The sequence below is a fragment of the Mixophyes fleayi genome, chromosome 1 (genome assembly GCF_038048845.1).
Source record: "Mixophyes fleayi isolate aMixFle1 chromosome 1, aMixFle1.hap1, whole genome shotgun sequence".
NCBI classification, from domain to species: domain Eukaryota; kingdom Metazoa; phylum Chordata; class Amphibia; order Anura; family Limnodynastidae; genus Mixophyes; species Mixophyes fleayi.
The window spans coordinates 18365770-18387448 of NC_134402.1; the positions used below are offsets into that span (position 1 = coordinate 18365770).

The 21679-nt window shown below is 45.6% G+C and overlaps 1 protein-coding gene and 1 long non-coding RNA gene across 3 annotated transcripts in view; both read left to right on the forward strand.

Annotated features, from left to right (window-relative positions):
• The window catches only part of LZTS3 (leucine zipper tumor suppressor family member 3), a 101658-nt gene that overhangs the window by 62426 nt on the left and 17553 nt on the right, over nt 1-21679 (forward strand). The window lies entirely within an intron of this gene.
• LOC142107121 (uncharacterized) overlaps nt 1340-21679 on the forward strand; it is a 37893-nt gene continuing 17553 nt past the window's right edge. Inside the window, exon 1 of the long non-coding RNA XR_012679885.1 lies at nt 1340-1375. This is a non-coding gene — a long non-coding RNA (uncharacterized LOC142107121). The remainder of the gene's footprint in view (nt 1376-21679) is intronic.

Here is a 21679-nt window from a genome sequence, read left to right on the forward strand (position 1 = left end):
GGAGTTGGGATACAATGAGCTTGTCGTTGCTTTGCCGCAGCGTTCACAAGCAGGTGGCATGGGCATGCCACATTACAGTGGGGGCATGTCACCCTCTCCCAGGCTGGTGTCCAGTGCTTCATAAACACTGGTCTATTCCCGGCCTCCTTCCCTGGTATCACCTCTTCAATGCCACAAACCTGCCGCCGATACACACGACGTTGAAGGGGCATCACTCAGTGGGACATATCTCCCAGCTGATCCTACATCAGGACAAAGGTTTTAGATGTTTATATAATTGTATTATTAAGTGGTGGTTTCCGTCCCTTAGGCAAATTATATTACTCATTCTCTCAATAAGCAATTATTGATGATTCATGGGGTTTTTTATTGATGTGCAGCCCTCTGCTGGCTACAGGACCTGTTTGGATCTCCAACCACTATTTGTGGCATGTACTTTTAATGAGTAATAAGAGTAAGGGGTATATTTACTAAACTGCGGGTTTGAAAAAGTGGAGATGTTGCCTATAGCAACCAATCAGATTCTAGTTATCATTTATTTAGTACATTCTACAGCATGACAGCTAGAATCTGATTTGTTGCTATAGGCAACATCTCCTCTTTTTCCAACCCGCAGTTTAGTAAATATGCCCCAAATATATCCGTTTCCCGCTGTGAATGAGGTCACGGTGCGGCCAGTGCGAACAATCCTTGGTGGCTTCAGTTGTATGAGATTTTTTTTTTACATTGTGCCAAATTCATGCATTTGGAAACACCTGGCTGGCAGTCCTGCGTTTGCCCCTGGCAGTGTGATACATCTGACATAGGGTGATGGGGCGTTTAAGTAGGCGGAGCGTTGTCCAAAATTAAACCACTGCTTTACAAGACTACATAGGGGCATTATAAGACTGTGTGGTGAAATAATGGGGCTGTGTGTTGCGTTGTGAGGTTGTTATGATGTTGTGTGACTGTACATGGTTGGAGATGGGCCTGTATGTTTTATATATGTACTGTAGGTGCGAGATGTTCTGTGTGTGACAACAGTTGGGTCTGATGTACACAATATTTACTTTTACCATAAAGCACATGCAAAGTATTCACTTCTACTCCACAATAACATGTCATTGTCAGGGGCAAACGCAGGATTTGTAGAGGGGGGTTTCCACACCACACCGCCAGTGGGCGTGACCAGCATGCATGGGGGTGTGGCTATAATATTAGACAGTGCTTGGCTGCTCTCCAACTCTTCCTATCACCATAATATACATGGGCAATGCTGCGTGGACTACTGTTAGGTGCACGCAGCTCTCCATTTTCAAGCACAGCTGTGTGAAGCGGGGGCAGGGTCCAGCCACCTCAATTATACAGTGCCCCAGGCTTGGAGGGGGGTTTCCAGGCACTAGGAACCCCCCCTCGGTTTGCCTATGATTGTATAGATTTGGTCAGTGTACCATGCACTCTGCTATGTATGGGATACTCACTTCCGTTTTATAACATAGACTAGAGATTTGTTTCCATGAGCTTTAAAGTTAAAAACTTTGCAATACATTCTCAAACTTTGGATAGACTATAAATTTAAGCTAAATCGTACTTTGGAGATATCTTGTCCGGTAGGAGAGATCTGTCTCCCTGCTGCCTCATGGGGGCGTGGCCATGTAAATCACGTCTTTAGGACCCGCCTCTATGCAGAACAATTCTAATTCCGTCCTATTACAGCTGGGGGTGGGGCCAGGATGCTGCTTTTAACCCCGCCCCCACCTACTTTACCAGTGAAGAGGGCAGGACCCGGGAGGCTGCCAAAAATTGGAGAGACTCCCAGACATTCTGGTAGAGTCGGCAGCTATGAGCTCAAGTCAAGTAATGTGAACTGGTTCAACCACGTTTGAGCTTAAATATCTACATTGTTTAGTTTATTTAACAGGTCAGCGACTCTCTGTGACCTCTCACATCCATATATTTCACAGCAGGGAATGCATTACTCCATAGAATACACATATTTCATTTGAAAAAAAAGTCGCGACCATAAACATTGGCACCCTTGCGGGTTTTTTTCTTAATAATGCACCATTTCTTCCAGAAAATTGCTGAGATTAAAAAAATATTTTGGCATCCTCACATGTATTTCTGTCGTAGCTTATTGCAAACGGAAAACCTTAAATGGACGGACAATATTATTCTCGACTTTTATAAGTAGTTAGGAATAATTAGATTTCATGCGGGCAATTCTCCTTCACATTGGAACTGAACTCACTGGTAGTCTTGAATGTGTGCATGTCATCATGAAATCCGGAGATTGCTGAGTCATTTTGGAGCCAATGTTTAACCTAGCGTCAGAAAGCTTGGTCTCCATTGTAGGCCATTGGTCATCCAGCAGGTCAGTGACCCCAAACACATTTGGGACCTACCTATGACCCCCATTGGCTGTGTAGTCACAGGGTTCTTTGGTTATTTCCCTGTCTGCAGAAGTACCAAGAGGACCTGTTTGGTAATAATTGGAGCACTATGTAATAAGAATACTGCACAGTGATCTCACGAGAATTCAGAATTCCAATAAACAATCTGTGTCGGAGCTTCTACGTGTCCGAGGGAACCCAGTTCAGGCTTTCAACCTAGGGGCATTTAGCTTCTAAAATAGACCGACACTGACATAGGCCGACATTGATACTGATAGTGATACAGGTAGACTGTGATCGACCAATCTATCATTACTCACCTGTTTTGTGGATCACAGCTGCTTAGGAGCTTGGAAGGACATACAGAAAGCTTGACAGCAAAAATTTCCTAATTACTGAATGGGCCAGACTCGTTGTCGAAGAGTTGAGCAAGGAGAGAGCAAATGGAGGAATGGATCAGTATTGCAAGCATGCAACCATACCTCACAACCGCCCAGATTCCAGCAGAACAGTCCTGATTTTGGTGGACTGTTCCGCTGTCCCGCCCCGTCATTTAACTTGTCCCAATTTTTCAACAGCGCCACCAACTGTCCAGGGGGAGAAGTGCAGTGCTGGTCTTATGGGCAAAAATTCTATACATTCTATGACACTATTAGGGGAGTGTCTGTCTTCTGGGTTAATATTTGGGTATTAATATTTCAGGGTGGCTGAGTGGTTGTTTAGGGAGATATTTGGTGTATTTTTAAGCAAGTTATTTGTGATTGCCTGGGGCAATTAGGTTGCACGTGTGGATGTTTGTTTGTGATGAGGCATTTGTGGGGTGTGTGTTTAGGTGTTTTGGGGGCGACTCAAAATGATTTGATGTGAGTGGGGGTGGCTAGAGGTAATCTGTTGTATGGGGTAAGTATGGGTGTGTTGGGGTGATTTGGGCAAGACACACCCATTTCACACAAAAGATACGCCCACTGGGAGGAGCTTGACATGCTCCCTACTCCTCCTCAAATCCGCAGCAGTTTGTCCCACTTTCCAATTTTCAAATGTTGGGAGGTATGTGCAACGGATGTGAGTGATATCCTTATCAATATATCTCTCACAGCTCATTATACACCTATTCAAGCTATACATGTGTTATAAATAATTTCTGGAATGACATCCAACATACAGACAACAGAAGTTGTACTGTGGAATCAAGAACTGTCTCCGTCAGTGTGACCTGATTGGTAGCAGAAGAGAGACCGAAATATAACAGCAGGTTTGCTAGAAACACAGTCCTGTCTGCTCGGGATTTCCTGGAGAAAGGAGATTTGTTTGTCATGCAATCATTCCCCATCCAGGATCATGAGCTGCATCAAATCCCATTGTGCAGATTAATGATCCCTCGGCCGCAGCTGAAACTGCACTGGTACAAATCCTGCCCTTCACACAGCATCGTGTCTCCTATCATTAGGCTGCGTGTCTCCAATTCTGCAATAACATATTCTGCTCCTGGAAACCACAACTAAATGCTAATCATCCACGGCAAATATAGGCCATGCGTCACAGCAAACACACAGAAATCTGGTGATGTTATTAATTCCACCTTAGTACAACTCACGGAAATACAGACACGGCTATTATGTTTAAAAATAACCCAAACAAGCAAAAAAATCCTACAGATAGAACATTTTACATTTTTTTTGCCCCTATCCATTAATAACAAAAAGATTCCTGAGGCTATAAATAGGAATAGAGACTTAATTTACATCTTTCATATGAAAATTGAGCAAGGCGAATCTTTATAGTGATATAAGTTTTATCGCGGAATGCAATTTGTTTTTTGTTTTGCAAATAGGACATGATTTAACACAGGTAAGCCGTATCTACCAATAGGATCTCGAGAAATGTTTCTAGTTGAATACGAATGTAAGTACGCTCTGCCTATACAGCGCATGTCGTATGCAGACAGACGCAACACACTGCAGGATACGTACAATGGATATGTATATATAAAGTCCCATCAGAATGCACAGCAAAAAAAAAATTAAATACATTAACACCTGTTAATAATATAATCATTAATAAAAATAAAGGTAAAAAAAAAAATTCCCATTTTTTTTTTTGGTAAAAAATTAATACATTTATCAAGATGTTATTAATGCCTACTGAACATAAAATGCATTTTTACAGTTACTCTTAAATTCAAACACATGTTCTAGCATGCATGCGCGAACGTCATTACTATCAATCAGCAGCTACACCTGCCCTGTAGCTGATGCAAGTGATATGACTTAAAATCACGTAGCTGAGAGATATCCAAAGTGTGAAATAGACGGGTGTGTGTGTGCTCAACCTTGGCACGCCCTTACTGTACAATGATTACGTGCATACGCCCCCTCCCTTCCCTTTTTCGCCCTTGAAATCGTAGGCTGTTGGAATAAGAACTGAAGGCTGAACTAAGCGTGAAGGAAATTAAAATCTGAAGCTGTATCACTAAGCTGTAGCTAGTCCTCTGGGGTCAAAAGTTTAATTTGAGTATGCTCATCTGATGTCACAGGGGAGGGTTAGGTGTAGTCTATAAGATTGATGGGCAGGAAGTAAATCATTCTCTTGATTTCAGAAAGTTGAAGGTTGGCTGTGATCAGGTGCCTGTTATGGATGGTCAGGCTGGTAACGTTGTCCAGTTCCCGGTATATTCGCATTGCTGGTGGAGATCCTGGATGATCAGTTGCCGGTAAATGCAGTGCAGTCGATGGCCAGTGGTTGGGGCGCACATTACGGTAGTGAGCACGCTAAACCTGCCTCAACGACTCAGTCCGCTATAGTCTAGGTCCAAGTACCGCTCCTGTGGGTCCGATTGTGGATGCGTTCCATGTAGCCCAGAAGGGTTGCAGGTTCTGTAGTGCAGATGGTTCCGGAAAGGTAGATATGTGGGCCCGGGGTGTGTTTTGGCTGTCCCTTCCCCCATTTGCAGATGTCCCATGGTTAATGCTGGGACATCCTGGTTGCCTGACGGATGCCGTACTGTCTGCTCTTTTCTCCACCACCATATTTTCAATTAAACTCCTTTTAATTTTGCCACATTCATGTCTCGTGTCAATCATTCAAGGTAGTTAAACTGAGTACTAAGAGGTTAAGTGAAATAAGGGATATCAGCCGTTAAGCATTTCAGTGCTCATTGCATTCCAAGATGCATTGGGTGCTCTGGCATTCACTGGCATTTAGTCCCTTTGTAAACATGTGCAGAGCAATTTTTATGCAAATTAGGGCATGGGTCGGCGTTACGTACCTTAATGAATCAGGCCCACTGGTTAAAAAAAAATTATAGTTAGTTGCTAATGGGTTGAAACACAACCATATTCAGAGGAGTCACAGTTTTTATATGAAATATCACAATGTTTTTGTTTAGGGTTTTAGGCATACCGGGTTACTTTTATACTCTGCCTGTGCCATACTTGCCAACTCTCCCAGAATGTCCGGGAGACTCCCGCATTTTGCGAGAGTCTCGCGAACTCCCGGGAGAGTGTGCTAATCTCCCGCATCTGGCATAATTCTGCCCACTTCCTAGTGAAGTGGGCAGAATTAGGTCCAAAATGCAGCGATTCACCAGGAATCGCAGTGTTTGACTCCGCCCACTACTGTCAAATGACGTTTGCGTCATTATGTCATGGGGCGGGGCCAAAATGATGTGAATTTTGGAGCCCCGCCCCCATCATGCCCACATCCCCCGGCAGGCTCCCAGAGCAAGTCTTCAAGAAGTTGGTAAGTATGGCCTGTGCCCTGTATACTCTGCCTGTGCCCTGTATACTCTGCCTGTGCCCTTTATACTGGGCCTGTGCCCTGTATACTCTGCCTGTGCTCTGTATGCTCAGCCTCTGCCCTGTATACTCTGCAGGTGCCCTGTATACTCAGCGTGTGCCCTGTATACTTGGCCTGTGCTCTGTATACTGGGCCTGTGCCCTGTATACTCTGCCTGTGCCCTGTATACTCGGCCTGTGCCCTGTATACTCTGCCTGTGCCCTGTATACTGGGCCTGTGCCCTGTATACTCTACCTGTGCCCTGTATACTCTACCTGTGCCCTGTATACTCTACCTGTGCCCTGTATACTCTACCTGTGCCCTGTATACTCTACCTGTGCCCTGTATACTCTGCCTGTGCCCTGTATACTCTACCTGTGCCCTGTATACTCTGCCTGTGCCCTGTATACTCTACCTGTGCCCTGTATACTCTGCCTGTGCCCTGTATACTCTGCCTGTGCCCTGTATACTCTGCCTGTGCCCTGTATACTCTACCTGTGCCCTGTAAACTCTGCCTGTGCCCTGTATACTGGACCTATGCCCTGTGTATGCAGCCTGTGCCCTATATACTCTGCCTGTGCCCTGTGTACGCAGCCTGTGCCCTGTATATTGGGCCTTTGCCCTGTGTATGCAGCCTGTGCCCTATATACTCGACCTGTGCCCTGTGTACGCAGCCTGTGCCCTGTATATTGGGCCTATGCCCTGTATATTGGGCCTGTGCTCTGTATACTGGGCCTGTGCCCTGTATACTCTGCCTGTGCCCTGTATACTCGGCCTGTGCCCTGTATACTCTGCCTGTGCCCTGTATACTGGGCCTGTGCCCTGTATACTCTGCCTGTGCCCTGTATACTCTACCTGTGCCCTGTATACTCTACCTGTGCCCTGTATACTCTACCTGTGCCCTGTATACTCTGCCTGTGCCCTGTATACTCTACCTGTGCCCTGTATACTCTACCTGTGCCCTGTAAACTCTGCCTGTGCCCTGTATACTCTACCTGTGCCCTGTATACTCTGCCTGTGCCCTGTATACTCTGCCTGTGCCCTGTATACTCTGCCTGTGCCCTGTATACTCTGCCTGTGCCCTGTATACTCTACCTGTGCCCTGTAAACTCTGCCTGTGCCCTGTATACTGGACCTATGCCCTGTGTATGCAGACTGTGCCCTATATACTCGACCTGTGCCCTGTGTACGCAGCCTGTGCCCTGTATATTGGGCCTATGCCCTGTATATTGGGCCTGTGCCCTGTATATTGGGCCTGTGCCCTGTATACTGGGCCTGTGCCCTGTATACTCAGCCGGTGCCCTGTATATGCAGTCTGTGCCTTGTATACTTGGCCTGTGCCCTGTATACTGGGCCTGTGCCCTGTATACTCGGCCTGTGCCCTGTATATTGGGCATGTGCCCTGTATACTCGGTCAGTGTCCTGTATACTCGGCCTGTGCCCTGTATACTCAGCCGGTGCCCTGTATATGCAGTCTGTACCCTGTATACTCGGCATGTGCCCTGTATATTCAGCCGGTGCCCTGTATATGCAGTCTGTGCCTGGTATACTTGGCCTGTGCCCTGTATACTCGGCCTGTGCCCTGTATATTGGGCCTGTGCCCTGAATACTCTGTCTGTGCCCTGTATACTTGGTCTGTGCCCTGTATACTCAGCCGGTGCCCTGTATATGCAGTCTGTGCCTTGTATACTCGGCCTGTGCCCTGTATATTGGGCCTGTGCCCTATATGCATGGGCTGTGTACTTGTCCTGTGCCCTATATACGCAGCCTGTGTCCTGTATACTCAGCCTGTGCCCTCTATACGCAGCCTGTGCTCTGTATACTCGGTCTGTGCCCTGTATACTCTGCCTGCGCCTGTATACTGGGCCTGTGCCCTGTATACTCAGCCTGTGCCCTGTATACTCAGCCTGTGCCCTGTATACTCGGCCTGTGCCCTCTATACGCAGCCTATGCCCTGTATACTTGGTCTGTGCCCTGTATACTGGGCCTGTGCCCTGTATACTAAGCCTGAGCTCTGTATATGCAGTCTGTGCCTTGTATACTCTGACTGTGCCCTGTATACTCGGCCTGTGCCCTGTATACTCTGCCTGTGCCCTGTATACGCAGTCTGTGCCTTGTACCTTAATACAGCTCAAGAAACTCCTTGGTGACTTTTCCTGTGCAGACCTTTCAGTAGAGCTTATAGGATCCCATGTACTATGACATTCTGGGCAGCTTTCTCTTCTATCCATACACACGTTATGTTTTCTAACATCCTCTACTTAATTAACATAACTTGTAATTTTTTTCTATTTAGCATTTTGGAAGATGAAGTGACAGGTTCCTTGTACAATGATATAACGATCACTTCAGATTATCTTCAGATGTTCACATGTTTCCACCTGTTTCCCTTGAACAGCTGTTTCCATGGCGATGAGGGCGGATGGTTTCAGCCATTGTAATAGCTCCATGACTGTTTATCACTTCGCAGCATCAGACTGTTATGAATTTAAATAGGAATAGACGGTGACTCACATTTGTCCACCTTTATGTGAATAGTTGACAATATTTAAAATAATTTCCAGAGACTCTTTGGTGTTGATTTGGTGCATCTGACCACGTCACGCGCGATACTGTCTTGGCCAAACAAATGTGATGGCTATACTATTTCATTGTGTATGCTACAAGTCTTTATAAATAACTTATTTAGCTTTAGCTTATTTCTTGTAATCAAGGCTGCCATCAGAATTCCTGGGGCTTAATATAAATGAAACAGACAAGGCCGACCCAGAGCCCCATATTCTCTGGCTTGTTGCTCTAAGAGCATACTTGCCAACTCTCTCCCAATTTCTATTGAGTATTTTGGTCTCAGGATTATAAAGCCTCTGGGATCTAACGCATACTTGCCAACTCTCCCTGAATGTCAGGTAGACTCCCTGAACTAGGGGTGATCTCCCTCACTCCCTGAAGAGTCTGGCATTCTCCCTGATGCTGAGCCAGTACAAGATGTGGTTGGCTTCGCCATCTGTGGCAGGATGACACAGTTCAGAAATTGTGCCCTATGCCCATGTATTGATGCCTATGGAGGTGGCCATTTTCATGGAGACCAAGATTTCATCAAAGACTGACAGGTAAGACAACATGACTTCAGTAATGGAGACAGAAATGTAAAAGACACTTCAGTCTCTAGAGATTCACAAGCCGCTTTTCCTTAACGCATAGTTGCCTACTCTCCTGGAATGTCCGGGAGACTCCCGCATTTATGGGAGACCTCCCGGGAGAGCAGGGCAACCTCCCGGTTTTCGCCTCCGCAATAGATAAGTGGTTGGGGGCGGGGCTTAGTGAGGCAAATATCGCGTCATCTTAGCCTCGCCCTGTTGTAATTGGGCAAAATTGTGACAATCGTTTAGGGGGGCGGTGCAAAAATGATGAGATTCCTCAAGCCCCGCCCCCGCACGCCCACCTTCCCCGGTATCTCCCTGAAGCCAACGAGGAAAAGTATGTCTAAGAGGTGTAGCATGGAGCTATCTCGTTCTATGGCGCCACTTTCTGCCCCCCTTCACCAGAACTGAAGTGCCCCAGTTGTTGACAAACATCAGCTGAGAGAGGGTAAGATTGGAGAGGATGAGGAGGAGTGAATGTGACTGGGAGGAGGTGAGTAAGATGGGAGGTAGAGACACAGCAGGGGGATGAACAGGACATTAAGGACGGTGAGGAACAGAGGACAGGAAGGAGATGGAGAGAGTAAATGAGGTTAGGAAACATAATTAGGAGGTTAAAGGGCAAGGCTGTCGTTGACGGAGTCATCCTCTCCTACCTGTTATTGCAGCTTCCACAACCCTTAATTTAGAGAATGAGAAAACTGCCCAAAAATCTCGGCACGCTCACATCACTCATCCCGGATGCTCTCAGACACCCTTAAATCCCACAAGTCCCCAAATGCCATGTATACTTCTGTAATACCCCGTGTGCTGTTATTTAGAGTAATACGTTGAAGTTGCACCTTACCAGTGTTAGATAGTTCTCTTTCTGGTGTCAACACTTCAGATCTTCTTCAGAGAGATTGAAGATGACACAAGTGTATTCTGAACTAATTTCTTTTTATTAATAAGAATTACTCTGATTTTTATTTTATAAGCTCAGAATTATTTTTAAACCATATCTTATCACTTTGAAACTAGTTACAATTGACAAACCTTTAAATTGGCCATACTAATAACACTGATATCTTATTGGAGTTCTATGTCTATGGATGTTTCTGCCAGAAAAATGTATTAATCTTCACAATTACATAGCCCTAGACAATATCATTGCTTCTCATTGCAGCTCAATGATCGTTGGCATCTACGATCCACAAAATATGTTCATATGACCATAAATGCCCCTAATTGTCCATCGGACCCATAGGAGTGAGCAGGCCCACATTCTGATTTTTGGGACTGCGTTGTAGTTTTATAGTTGCATAACACCCTGCGAGACCTTTTACGAGACCCTTATTGCAGACAACTTTGTATCATCGTCAGCCTAATTATACAACTTCCTCAATCTAATTATGCCTTCTTCACTGCTTATTACATTTTATTTAAGGAAAAGGGTAATTATTCAATTGTTAGTGGCACCCAAAATTTCAGTTATTGCTAATGCTGCTTCTCATTGAGGTGACTAATTACTGAAGGTGTATACGTCTAAGCACATACTAGAACATTAATATATCATCTAGTTAGCGATAGGCTTTATCTCGCATTATTACTCTCGGTCGTGCCAGACACGTGAGCCCCGGAGAGGCACAAGGAATCCTTGGTATGCACATGAATACTAACTGGAATATGTAGAGGGCCCATCGCTTTTTTCAAGATGGGTTTATTCATCGGAGACCTCGGCCAGCCGGAATTGTTGGTGGCTCCGTAAATAAACAGGTAGGCCAAGCAGGGGAGCTGTAGCAAAGCGTTTATGGGAAAGACATGTTACAGAAGATTGATCATACGATAGAGATACAGGGCCTAATTCACCAAGACATGTATCTGCCGGTTTCGTGCATATCGTACGCAGAATTACTCTGCGCAATCCCAGAACCGGAACATACACCAGTAAACCCAGCCCTACCCTTTCCCTCTTCAAATGCAAAGGACATATACTACAGCCTACAATTTCTGGGCATGATCATGGCGGGGAAGGGGCGTTCGCCCATAGTCAATGTATATTAAGGGCGTGCCAAATTCAAGCACATGCAGCCACGTCCAAATCAAGCTGTGGGCATCTCAGAGTTACTTCTGCCGTATCTCTTGATCTAGCAACAGGGCTAGTCTAAGTCCTGAGTACTAGTGATGACGGCTGAGTATGCATGCTATAACATGTGTTTGCAATCAGGAGCAACGGAAAAATTTTATTTTATGTTCAGTAGACGTTAAGATCATTCTAATAAATGTATTTCATGAAAAAAAAAAAAAATATATATATATATATATACAGTATATAACTGTTTTGTCATTAATGCTTATATTATTAACATTAATTCAGTAGTTAGTTTTTTGGCGCGTTCTTTTGTGAATGTATGTTTCACATATACATTGGACGTATTCTGCAGTGTCTTCTGCAGCAGAGCAGACCAACACCCAAATTCATCAGCGCACGTATCTTCAGATGCGTTTCTTGTTGAATTTAGAGGCGATTTACGCGCGTTATTAAACAAACATTTGTTGCGCTAAGAATGTGGGCCTTGGTGACTCAAACAAACTACAGCATTGATGTATACAAAACAAAATCAGTCTTTAACCATTCTAGGGGTGGGTGATGGAAATGGCGTTTTTTTATATAGTGCTTTGTGCAATATTTTTAGAATGATGACACTTTGTATGGATAGTATGGTAGACCTACTCACAAGTCCCTGTGGTCTTGGACACAGATGAACGTGTTAATGCCTCTGGCAGAAGTGCTGGTAGATCTGACGCATCCACCCGTGCATCTGGCTACCTGTAGATGTAGTGGATTTGGCTGACGTGTTATTATACTGGATGATTTTGCAGGTGTTGCTGTGGGGTTTTTCCAGTTCTAAGCAGGGTTAAATCAAACGCACGCTCCAGAAACTATGTTACCTGCTGCAAAGTAAACATTAGTGTGTATTTAACAACCGTAGAGGGCAAAGGTTGCATTATATGTCAACAGAATGGTACAATAGTGCCTACTTGTCAACTTTTCCTCTTTGGCTTCAGGGAGATCCCGGGGGAGGTGGACATGCGAGGGCGGGGCTTGACGAATCACATCTTTTTGGCCACGCCACTTATCTATTGCAGGGGCGAGAACCGGGAGGTTGCCCTGCTCTCCCGGGAGGTCTCCCAGATATGCGGAAGAATAGGCAACTATGCGTTAAAGAAAAGCAGCCTGAAGTGTCTTTTACATTTCTGTCTCCATTACTGAAGTCACGTTGTCTTACCTGTCAGTCTTTGATTAAATATTGGTCTCCATGAAAATGGCCACCTCCATAGGCATCAATTCATGGACATAGGACACAATTTCTGAACTGTGTCATCATGCCACAGATGGCGAAGCCAACCACGTCTTGTACTGGCTCAGCATCAGGGAGAATGCCAGACTCTTCAGGGAGTGAGGGAGATCACCCCTATTTCAGGGAGTCTCCCTGACATTCAGGGAGAGTTGGCAAGTATGCAATAGTGTACTGGACTTGCTGCCGACTTTAAATGGAGGGAGTTTAGTCCTGAAGCTGGTAATACACAGAGCAGGTAAGGTCTAGATATCTTTTACCACCCGGATATTAAGTGACTTAGAGGGTAGATTTATCAAACATTCTAAAAAGGAAAATGGAAATGTTGCCCATAGCAACCAATCAGATTGCAGCTATTATTTTTTATAATGTACTGGATAAATGATAGCTAGAATCTGATTGGTTGCTATGGGCAACACCTCCATTTTCCTTTTTAGAAGGTTTGATAAATATACCCTTCAATGCATAACAACAATCACTATTTTTGTAACTGGTTCCAGTTGTGCTTTGCTTCACAAGTGATTTCAATCGGCCAAATTCGGCAATTTAGGCAAGTATCAAGCTGGAGTTTTAGAACACCGCAATCTCTTGACCGGGGAACCGTGGCGTTGTAAACCGTTGATATGCTCTGTCAGCGTAATATGAAGTGAATTAAGTGAATGGGGAACGGCGTTCTTCCGTCACACCAAAGCGATTACGCTGTCACAACGTCGCATGCGGCATTCCTGGTTCTAAAGCAGCATTTTAAAACCTAACCCTTGTCCCTTTACATCAGCTTTAAGCGATTAATGTCACCACTGGAGTTTAATACGACAGGTGGTTAATTGTTGATCTCTGAGACATGTTAGCTGATTTTAAGCAGGAAATTCCCCTTTGATATAGAAACAAGAGATTTATTTGATGGGGATGGGGGGTAGGGTTGTGTGACTTAATGGCATGCAAATATATTAAATGTATAGTGTTTTCTTCGGTGATTAATGACCCCAGCAGCAATAACCTACAAACACATCCCTGAAACTGTACGATTAACTGCCTGGTTGCCAGCATTGACTTCAGTATCTCACAGCATCACTACTAGATGTTTAACCTTCTGCAGGACCGAGTGTAGCTGCCACGTAGCATCATGCTAATGTGATGGCAATTGGTCAGACACGTGATTGACATATGGAAAGCGTGTACTGATATTACAGAACATATTTGCTTGGGCCACAATTGTAAGTGATGTTTTTAATTGATCAGCATTATTTTGTTATTATAGTATTTAGTGCCCTGTATATTTGTATTTATGAACATAAGGTACAGTTGCTATATTTTTTTACTATCCATAGACATCAATTAATTAGTTCCCCAGTTTATAAATCACTGTGAGAAACTACTCAATAACTTTTGAACAGCACATAGTTGGGGCTATTTATTATTTATTTATTAACAACTACAACTTTGATTACTGCAGCCTCTTTCTATCTGTCCTTCCCCCACCTGTCTAACCCCACTCCAATCATCTTAAGTGCCACAGTAAGACTGATCTACCTCCAGAATCCAATTCCTGCTACTCATCCTCTACACCAAACCTTCACCAACACCTTCATAACCACCAGACCTTTTCACAAGATACTCTCCCTCATGCCCACTTAGAGACTCTCCCTCATGCCCTCTTAGATACTCTCCCTCATGCCCGCTTAGAGACTCTCCCTCATGCCCGCTTAGAGACTCTCCCTCATGCCCACTTAGAGACTCTCCCTCATGCCCTCTTAGAGACTCTCCCTAATGCCCACGTATAGACTCTCCCTCATGCCCGCTTAGAGACTCTCCCTCATGCCCGCTTAGACACTCTCCCTCATGCCCACTTGGAGACTCTCCCTCATGCATGCTTAGAGACTCTCCCTCATGCCCTCTTAGAGACTCTCCCTCATGCCCATGTATAGACTCTCCCTCATGTCCTCTTAGAGACTCTCCCTCATGCCTTTGTATAGACTCTCCCTCATGTCCTCTTAGAGACTCTCCCTCATGCCCGCTTAGAGACTCTCCCTCGTGCCTGCTTAGAGACTCTCCCTCATGCCCTCTTAGAGACTCTCCCTCATGCCCTCTTAGATACTCTCCCTCATGCCCGCTTAGAGACTCTCCCTCATGCCTGCTTAGAGACTCTCCCTCATGCCCGCTTAGAGACTCTCCCTCATGCCCACTTAGAGACTCTCCCTCATGCCCTCTTAGAGACTCTCCCTAATGCCCACGTATAGACTCTCCCTCATGCCCGCTTAAAGACTCTTCCTCATGCCCGCTTAGAGACTCTCCCTCATGCCCACTTGGAGACTCTCCCTCATGCATGCTTAGAGACTCTCCCTCATGCCCTCTTAGAGACTCTCCCTCATGCCCATGTATAGACTCTCCCTCATGTCCTCTTAGAGACTCTCCCTCATGCCTATGTATAGACTCTCCCTCGTGCCTGCTTAGAGACTCTTCCTCATGCCCACTTAGAGATTCTCCCTCATGCCCACTTAGAGACTCTCCCTCATGCCCGCTTATAACTCTCACTCATGCCCGCTTATAACTCTCACTCATGCCCGCTTAGAGACTCTCCCTCATGCCCACTTAGAGACTCTCCCTCTTCCCTCATCTCTCTGAAGACCACCTTTCACTTCTGCCTCCAACACATCTTCTGATCTTCTCCATTCTTATGGAGCTCCCTACCAGACTCTACCCTAACCTTCAGTCTTCACTATAGCTTTGTAAGAAAGCTCATCTTCTCCTCGCTCCTGTCTCCCCTTCTGTCAGCCACGCGGCACTTCCGATGGCGCGGCGGGGCTCCGGTCACATGATCCCTCGGCAGGGATTTTGAAATCCCTTCTCCTGTATAAAAGAAATGCTCTGACGCTAAGCTGTGTCAGAGCATCAGGTTACTTACCTCCTGACTCCTGTGCAGACTGCTCGTTCCTGTAGTGCCTCTGCCTGCTGATTACTCTCTGTGAACCAGACACCACTGACTATTCTCCTTGGATAATATATATATTGTTCCGGTGCCATTGCTCCTATCTATCTCTCACGTCTAGGGGTCGAACCAAGTGCCACAAACTGCAGTTTCCCAGCAGCTAAAACCATCCTGCCTTGCGACGGTACTTTGAGAAGACCAGGGGGCTGTTAGATTCCGTGCCTTGCTAGGCAAGAGCCAATCTACACTGAGGGAATACTTGTGGTTGTAAGAAGCTTATGCTAGCACCACTGGAATCTATGACATCTGTATACCACCAGCTACCACCCCGTCCTTCTAGCTACTACAGTGTGGACATAAAAATCTCCCATATTTCAAGGGGCCACTGTGTGAGCTGTAGTGGGGGTAAAGAGGTGGGGTAGATTTTATTTGTTAGGTTAGGTCCTGCCATTTTTAGTACCCATCATGAATTGGATCAGTGAACATCGGGGCTTTGTTGTTCAAGTGTATTATGAGAACAACCGTAACAACACAGAGAGTGTTCCATACACGCTTCACGCTAGGTCGAAATGCATCTGTACCAGATCGAAAAACGATCTTACCATGGATTTCTAATCATTAGGCAACTGGATTCACACTGAAAAGAAATTCACCTGGCAGACCTAGGACTGTTAGAATGCCACAAAATGTGGAAGCAGTGAGAGCATCCATTCAGCAATCACCAAGGCGTTCCGCTCATAAGCATGCCATTGTACTGGTGATATCACCATGCCTCCATGACATGCCACTGGTGATATCACCATGCCTCCATGCCATGGCACTGGTGATATCACCATGCCTCCATGCCATTGTACTGGTGATATCACCATGCCTCCATGACATGCCACTGGTGATATCACCATGCCTCCATGCCATGGCACTGGTGATATCACCATGCCTCCATGCCATTGTACTGGTGTTATCACCATGCCTCCATGACATGCCACTGGTGATATCACCATGCCTCCATGCCATTGTACTGGTGATATCACCATGCCTCCATGCCATGGCACTGGGGATATCACCATGCCTCCATGCCATTGTACTGGTGATATCACCATGCCTCCATGCCATGGCACTGGGGATATCAACATGCCATGGCACTGGGGATATCACCATGCCTCCATGCCATGGCACTGGGGATCTCATCATGCCTCCATGCCATGGCACTGGGGATATCACCATGCCTCCATGCCATGGCACTGGTGATATCAAGTCGGAGTTTGAGGAGAATTTTACATTCTTAATCAAAATGACATCCTTACAAAATTATGTTGATTCAAGAATTAGGGGAGGGAGATCATGCCAAGCGCAGAGTCCTATGTAAGAAAATTCTTGAACAGGTTCCTGCTGCAGCCGTTCTTCTGAGCAGCGATGAGGCTTCACTTCCATGTCAGTGGAGCCGTAAATGTGACTTTTTTCTTCGGGGAAAGGTTTTCAAACATCATCCTTGATCTCTGGGGGATTTGAAGGAAAGTATCAGACAGGAAATCAAAGCCATTCCACCTGATATGACCCGGAGAGTGATGGAGATATTCCCGGAGCGTCTTCAGCAATGTATTGCCAACGTCGGCCGCCAACTCTAGTGGCAACAATACAACCCTGAGCCAGGTTTGTTGGCTTGTATACAAAGCAGTAACCCTTTTGATTGGAAGTATACATGACTGAGCCAATTATGTTTGTTAGTAGGCAAAGCAGCCCATTCTGGTGAGTAGTATACAAAGCAAACCCCATTCTGATGGCACTTGTACAATGCAGAGTCCATGCTGGGGACTAATGTGCAAGGCAGACCTCAGTCTTGTGTATAGTATGTAGAGGAGACATCCAGTCTGTTGGCTAGTGTATAGAGCACCCACAATCTCTAAATGCTAATGTATAGCAGACCTTGAATCTCTGTTGGCTAGTGCATAGAAGGCCTCCAATTTCTAAAGCAGATGTCCAATCTCTGGTGGTTGGTGTACTTCAGATGTCCAGTCAATGGTGGCTGGTGTACAGCAGACCTTCAATCTCTGGAGCCTATTGTACATAAGATGTCCAATCCCTGGTGACTCGTGTACAGCAGACCTTCAATCTATGGAGCCTAGTGAACATCAGATGTCCAATCCCTGGTGGCTGGTGTACAGCAGCCCTTCAATCTCTGGAGCCTAGTGTACTTCAGATGTCCAATCCCTGGTGGCTGGTGTATAGCAGACCTTCAATCTCTGGAGCCTAGTGTACTTCAGATGTCCAATCTTTGGTGGCTGGTGTATAGCAGACCTTCAATCTCTGGAGCCTAGTGTATATCAGATGTCCAATCTCTGGTGGTTGGCATATAGCAGACCTTCAATCTCTAGAGCCTAGTGTACTTCAGATGTCCAATCTCTGGTGGCTGGTGTATAGCAGACCTTCAATCTCTGCAGCCTAGTGTACATCAGATGTCCAATCTCTGGTGACTGGTGTACAGTACAGCAGACCTTCAGTCTTTGGTGCCTACTGTACATCAATTGTCCAATCAATGGTGGTTGGTGACTAGCAGACCTCCAATCTCTTGTGGCTAGCAGACTTCATCACCATTCACAGTTCCTCATGGTCTACTCAACATCCTCCTTGTTCAGTCTCTTGACTTTTGGTCAAGCAAGGAGCTGTCACCTGCAGATAGCTCTCCTTGCTGATTTACTCATGGTGCCAATCAAGAAACAGTTTGACAGTTCCCAGAGGTTCTTCATCCTAGCAACAATTAAGTGGCAGAGCTAGGGCCTGGTGCTCCTAACTGATGACGGCCGTATATTACCAAACCACATCTGTACATCTGTCCAAGCTCTTGCATATCATGCATAGTCCTCTCTGATCAGTGAACCTGCTGCATTTCAGTTCACAAATCATCAAATGTCTTCAGCCACATTATTTGATCTTGCAAAAGAATTTACGGATGCAGTGACCATATGGAATGTTGGCATTTTATGTTGGATATTGAAATCTACCCATGTGATTTTTTTTTAATTGAGCTCTTTATTGGCTGTTCACATTGTAGAAGGCATTATCTGGCTTTGCATAGATTAACTTTGTACCAAACCTCTTTCTGTTCCATGAAATTGTTCTGGTTGGGCAGCCGGCAAAAAATCAAAATGTATCTGAGGGCACAGTTTGCTCATGGATTAGAGGCATTCGGGTTGTGTAACGGTAAATCCCACTCACTGATGTCGCTAGTTCATTGGGAATTAATTGGCAATATTCTCATGATTATTGGTTCAGACAACAAAATGTCTCCACAGCGGCTAGGCAACAGGAGCACTTTAATACAAATTGTTTATGGAAAAGGGAAACCGCATTCACATCCGCCAACCATCTGAAAAGATCATTTGTGTAGACCCGCAGGAAGCGGCTGACTGTCCAGGTCCGTACTTGTAGAACTGTGAGCAACCAATCTTGTTTCCTAGGAGCAATCAGACACAGCTTAAAAGAAAAAGGCAAAACGCCCACTGAAGTAATTGGTAAGATTGTCATTCTCAATGCTGCTCCATCTCCAGGGAGTTTGATTCAGTTCAATCATTATCCTTTAAACTAAAATCCTGCTGCCAATATCAAGCGCATAACTAAATGCTGCTGCAATTGTCTGCAACACAGTGTTTTGCACATCAGAAGCATTTTGTTGGTCTTACTTAAAAGAAAAGTTGTTTGTAGGAGGTGACCCGCAATTCTAGGTGTGGTTTACCTTCAGTGACTGTCATGTATTACGTTGCAGCAGAGACGGAACTATCGAGTTGTGGGGCCAGGTGCAAAAATTTGCTTTGGTCCCCAGGCTTCCTCCCCCTCACACACACATGTACGCGCACAGAAACAAGAAATGTATAGCATGTTTTTGCTTGGTTTACTTCAAAATTCAAGTATAAGAAATATAAATATATCAAATGTGCCCCCTTTTGTATCACACTGTGCCCCTTCTGTATCACACTGTGCCCCTTCTGTATCACACTGTGCCTATGCCTTCCTTCTGTATAACACTGTGCCCCCTTGTGTACCATGCTCCGCCCCCTTCTGTACAATTCTGTGCCCCTTCTCCATCACACTGTGCTCCCTTCCGTACCATACTGTGCCCCTTCTGTATCACACTGTGCTTCCTTCCATACCATACTGTGCCTCCCTTCTGTATCACACTGTGACCCCCTCTGTACCATAATGTGCCCTCCTTCTGTATAACACTGTGCTCCTGCTGTATAACACTGTGCCCCTTCTCTATCACACTGTACCCCCTTCTGTACCATACTGTGCCCCCCTTCTGTATCACACTGTGCCCCCTTCCGTACCATACTGTGCCCACCTTCTGTATCATACTGTGCCCACCTTCTGTATCATAATGTACCCCTTTTTGTGCCATACTGTTCCCACCTTCTGTATCACACTGTGCCCCTTCTGTATCACACTGTACCCCCTTCTGTATCATACTGTACCCCCTTCTGTATCATACTGTGCCCACCTTCTGTATCACACTGTGCCCCTTCTGTATCATACTGTGCCCCTTCTGTATCACACTGTGACCCCTTCTGTATCACACTGTGCCCCTTCTGTATCACACTGTACCCCCTTCTGTATCATACTGTGCCCACCTTCTGTATCACACTGTGACCCCTTCTGTATCACACTGTGCCCCTTCTGTATCACATTGTGCCCCTTTCTGTACCACATTGTACCCCCCTTCTATATCACACTGTGCCCCCTTCTATCACACTGTGTCCCTTTCTGTACCACATGGTGCCCCCCTCCTATATAACATTGTACCCCCTTCTGTATCACACTGTGCCCCCCTTCTGTATCACACTATGTCCCCTTCTGTATCACACTATGCCCCCTTCGGTACCACACTGTGCCTCCCTTCTGTATCACACTATGTCCCCTTCTGTATCACACTATGTCCCATTCTGTGCCCCCTTTGTATATCACACTGTGCCTCCTTCTGTACAACACTGTGCCCATGCCTTCCTTCTGTATAACACTGTGCCCCCTTGTGTACCATGCTCCGCCCCCTTCTGTACCATTCTGTGCCCCTTCTCCATCACACTGTGCCCCCTTCGTACCATACTGTGCTCCCTTCCGTACCATACTGTGCCCCTTCTGTATCACACTGTGCTTCCTTCCATACCATACTGTGCCTCCCTTCTGTATCACACTGTGACCCCCTCTGTACCATAATGTGCCCTCCTTCTGTATAACATTGTGCTCCTTCTGTATAACACTGTGCCCCTTCTCTATCACACTGTACCCCCTTCTGTACCATACTGTGCCCCCCTTCTGTATCACACTGTGCCCCCTTCCGTACCATACTGTGCCCACCTTCTGTATCATACTGTGCCCACCTTCTGTATCATAATGTACCCCTTTTTGTGCCATACTGTGCCCACCTTCTGTATCACACTGTGCCCCTTCTGTATCACACTGTACCCCCTTCTGTATCATACTGTGCCCCCCTTCTGTTTCACATTGTGCCAAATTGTGACCCCCCTTATGTACCATACTGTGTCCCCCTTGTGTATCACACTGTCCCTCTTCTGTAACACACTGTGCCCCCCTTCTGTATCACACTGTCCCCCTTCTGTAACACACTGTATCACATTGTACCCCCATCTGCCCCCAAATAGATGGTAATAAATTACCATCTATTTGCAAGCTATATATTGTACAGAGATCACCTTCCAGTTGTTGGTCACATGGTATTTTAGATATAAATTTGATGTCAATGAATTGCTGAAAATAAAAATATTTTAGGGTCTATTAAAGGAAATAATTTATACCTCTACACCACAGCTGTCCTGATTTAGGTGAGACAGTCCTGACTTGATCCCAGAAGTCTTTGCTTCCAAATATGAACTGTAGGAAGGGAGACAACCAGGGTTGCACATCCCATAAAATAGTAGTGTTGGTTTAATGTGTTATATTACATATTTACCATTACACGATCCACCGTAGGACACATTATGATTTTCTTTTTTCACCTTTGGTCATTCAGTTGCCGGAAGGACCACAAATTGTGGGCAGCACAGTAGCTTAGTGGTTAGCACTTCTGCCTCACAGCACTGGGGTCATGAGTTCAATTCCCACCCATGTCCTTATCTGTGT